General features: G+C 40.8%; 1 protein-coding gene across 1 annotated transcript in view; it reads left to right on the top strand.

Moving 5' to 3' along the window:
• The window catches only part of slc8a2b (solute carrier family 8 member 2b), a 227,318-nt gene that overhangs the window by 203,831 nt on the left and 19,472 nt on the right, over positions 1-4,015 (top strand).

The raw sequence follows: 4,015 nt of genomic DNA, 5'->3' as shown, positions 1-4,015 counted from the left end.
CTAAGCCCAAAACCTAAATCACAGCTGAAACTTCTTCTGCGCATAAGCAGGAAAAAGCAACAACGGGACTAAAAGAGGAAGGGGAGGAAAAAAAGGAGATCTGCGACGCTGAGGGGATTTTCGAGAGCACGAGCGGGCTCCGCCCCCAGGCTCGCTTTGTGGACCCTGGTGGCCATGGTGACCATCCTGGACGACGACCAGCCGTGCTCCATCTTCACGTTCACAGAGCACGGTGCGGTGAGCGAGAGCGTGGGCACGATTAAGGTACGGTGTGCCACTCAGGGGGCCCGTGGCACCGTCATCCTGCCGTACTACACGGATCGGCACCGCCAAGGCCGTGAGGACTACGAGAGGCCAGAGAGAGCTGGAGTTCACCACACACCAGACCACGTAGTCAGACTAATCCTTTGGTTTTTAAAAACTTAGACTTCTCTTTATTGATCCTGTTGGGTGACTCCCGCCAGGAATTGAAAGTCCAGCACAGTTTTAGCAAGAAAAAAAGAAAGAAAGTAGATAAACAGACGTATAAAAAACAAAATAACAGTATAATAATAATAATAATATAATAATATAATAATATAATAATAAACAATAAGAACATTCGTCCAATAAAGACAAAAAGCCATAAATTATTTCAAAGTGTCAATGTTAGTCCAGTGTTAAAGTGATAAGTGACCAGTATTAATGTAAGTCCAGGTGTTGTGTGTTGTGTGTTTGTGTGTGTGTGTGTGTGTGTGTGTGTGTGTGTGTGTGTGCCCTGTGTGTATGTATTGTACTGTGTGTATGTCTGTGTACTGTTGTATTTTGTATGTATGCTTATAGTACTGTTGTAATAGTATGTGTTATGAATGTATGTATTGTCCTCTCTGCCCTATTTCCTCCTCCCCCCTAGTGAGGGGTTGTAGAGTCTGATGGCATGAGGGACAAAGGAGTCCTTGAGCCTGTCGGTCTGACACTTGGGAAGGAGCAGCCTTCCACTGAACCGGCTCCTCTGGGTGCTGATGACTGTGTGCAGGGGGGGGGGCTGGCATCGTCAGTAATGTCCAGCAGCTTGTCCAGTGTTTTACACTTCATGTGTCCAAAATATGATTTTACATTCTTAAACATTTGCAATCAGAAGAAGTTTGCAGAACCTCCATCTTCTGTTGCCGGTCACAAAGCAGACTGTATGGGACATTCACTGCCTTGCTCAAAAGTACGTTGACAGTCTTTGATCTCAAGTGGGACAGACCAGTAAACCACTCCAGAAAGATCAGAAGCTTAACTTGCCACAGAGCTTCTTGTCCCTGGGTAGAGGGGTGATATTCAGAGAAAAAACTCAAGAATTTGTAAGATTAAAGTTGTAAATTTCCAGAAAAAGAGCTCTATGAATATGAATTCTACCAGTCGTCCAATAGGCTGTCAGTTGTGTATCAACCTGACTGCTGCCCAACACAACTGATGGTCCCAACTCCATTAATAAGGCAAGAAATTCCACTACTTAACCCTGACAAGGCCCACCTGTGAAGGGAAACCATTCCAGGGACTACCTCATGAAGCTCATTGAGAGAACACCAAGGGTTTGCAGCACAATCAAAAAAGCAAAGGGGGGGGGGGTACTTTGAAGAAACTAGAATATAAGACAGGTTTTCAGTTATTTCACACTTTATTGTTAAGTACATAATTCCACATGTGTTCATTCATAGTTTTGATGCCTTCAGTGATAATCTACAGTGTGAATAGTCATGTAGATTAAGACAACGCATCGAATGAGAAGGTGTGTTCCAAACCTTTTGGCCTGTACTGGGTAAATTGTTGAGCCACTGTTGCGTTTCTTTGGTTGTTTATGTTTGTGCAGCACATGTGAGAAACTCGATCGGACTGTTATTGATTCCAGCTGCTCTCGGCTGATGTGAACTGGCAGGTTCGTTGACTGACTGAGACCTGGATTAGGGGAGCTAGGCCCGGGGATGAGTGATGGTTGAGTGGATGGATCTCTGGTGTGACAATGGAAAACCACCTTGGCTCGGTGTCACCCTCAAAACCAAAAAACTGGAACATATCTGCTGCTGGACTGACAACGTTGTCGTCTGTTTTATCTATTCATCTGCAGCCAACAGCTTCCTCTTTCTGCCGTCCCTGCCCCTTACTGCTTGATCACTGATGCATTTGCAAGCCCACGGATCCGACTTTGACTGTGAAAATCGCTGTGACTGCACTTCCACAGTTCTTCATGCTTCTGTAGCCACATAAATTTGCCTCTCTGTGTGTTGTGACGCTGCCGCCTCTGCTCAGAGTTCAGTCAGCTCTCGCTTTCTCTCGGCTCCTCTTGGCCACAGCTTTTCATGTGGACTCACCAAGGACCTCTGCTGGGAACTGTTGGCTCACATCTGTCTCCATCCTTGAATCCGTCCCTGAAACCAGGGGGCGTTGTTTGTGGGGTGTTTTTTTTTTTTTTTTTACTCCATCTTGTTTTGCTTGGTTGCTGCGTTTATCTTGACCAGGATGCTAGGCTTTCCTGTTTTCAATTTCAGTTTAATTTATAGTGTCAAATCATAACAGAAGATATCTCGGCACACTTTAGCGATCTAGACCACACTCTATAGTTTACAGAGACTCAACTATTACTGCTCTCGTACGACTCAAACACAGTTTAGTGTGTTGTCTAGAGGGTCGAAGATATGGAACAGTCTTCCCACTTCGCTCACTGAGCTTTCTGAAGAAAAGTTTAAATTGAGAGTCAAATTGTTGCTCCTAAGTTGTCTGAATTTTCCATTTGGGTTTGTGCCCTGAATGTAATTTTAAGTTGTTTTATACAAAGAAATGTGTTTTTGTTTTGTATTTGTTTTTTACATAATAACATATAAATTGTTTTTAAATTGTTAAATGTTATTGTTTCTATGGAGTTTACCGATATCCAGAAATATAATAATTATATATTATATTAAAGCGGTTGGTATGATTGAATGACATGATTAACAGTGATAATAAAACTATGACTAGTAATAAGACTAGTAGCAGTGCAGGGACAATGATACATATTTGATTTAATCATCAGGCATCATTAGGTTAAGTTAGGTTAAGGGTGATACATAGAAAAAATAAATTTCCCTATATATATTATTGACCAAATACCTTGATATCGATACCACAGCGGTATTGTAGTGTTGACACTTGGTGCTTTAACAAAATATTTACATAATGTGATTTTTTTTTTTTTTATAAATAATCATCAGGTTTGGGGATATAATGACTAATTGGGTAAAGGCAAATAACACAACAGTTACAACAGTCTGGTAAGATTAGGAAATGACATCACTTTACTGTAATGCAGCCTTTAAAACCAGGAAAAGACGACATTCATGTCATATTACGATATAACGATCTAAAATGTAAGACGATATCAAGTCGCATATCACGAAATTGATATAATATTGATATATTAGCCCTATCTAGCCCTTTGAGATTTCCTTTTGAATGTAAAGGGCATTATAAATAAAATGTATTATTATTATTATTATTATTATTATTATTATTATTATATTGCCCAGCTCTAGGTCAAGTGCAGTCTGTAAAGTACCAGCCTGTTAATAGCCAGCAGTTTGATCTACAACTAAAAGTCTGTAATAGGAATATTACATAGACAAGGATTTTCCTCCAATAATTGTTAATTTATTAAGAGATTTTTCGTTATAAGTAAATCCTTCTAATACGAGTTTGTTGTGGAAGTTTGTGTACAGCGAGGGAGGAATTTGAGCGGCAGAAGAGACCTTGTTGAAACAAAATAAAGACTGAAGGCTGCAAACGGGATTAAAGGTTTAAGGTAATCGGTGGAAGGGTTTAATTGTTTTCTGCAGAGAGAACAATCAAAATCACAAGAACAGCTTTCACAAGGAACAGAGTTTACAAAGAGACCCACAGATCTGTGCCTCGCGTAACATGTGGCAGTTCCTTATATTCCCGTTTGCCCCAGCAGAAACCAGGCCACGTTTGGAAAATATTTTTCAAGGCAAGGCAGCTTTATCTGTAGAGCACA

Source organism: Etheostoma spectabile, chromosome 3, assembly GCF_008692095.1.
Source record: "Etheostoma spectabile isolate EspeVRDwgs_2016 chromosome 3, UIUC_Espe_1.0, whole genome shotgun sequence".
Classification (NCBI taxonomy): Eukaryota; Metazoa; Chordata; class Actinopteri; order Perciformes; family Percidae; genus Etheostoma; species Etheostoma spectabile.
The sequence above is the reverse complement of the archived record's forward strand: the minus strand, read 5'-3'. Positions and strand labels throughout refer to the sequence as shown.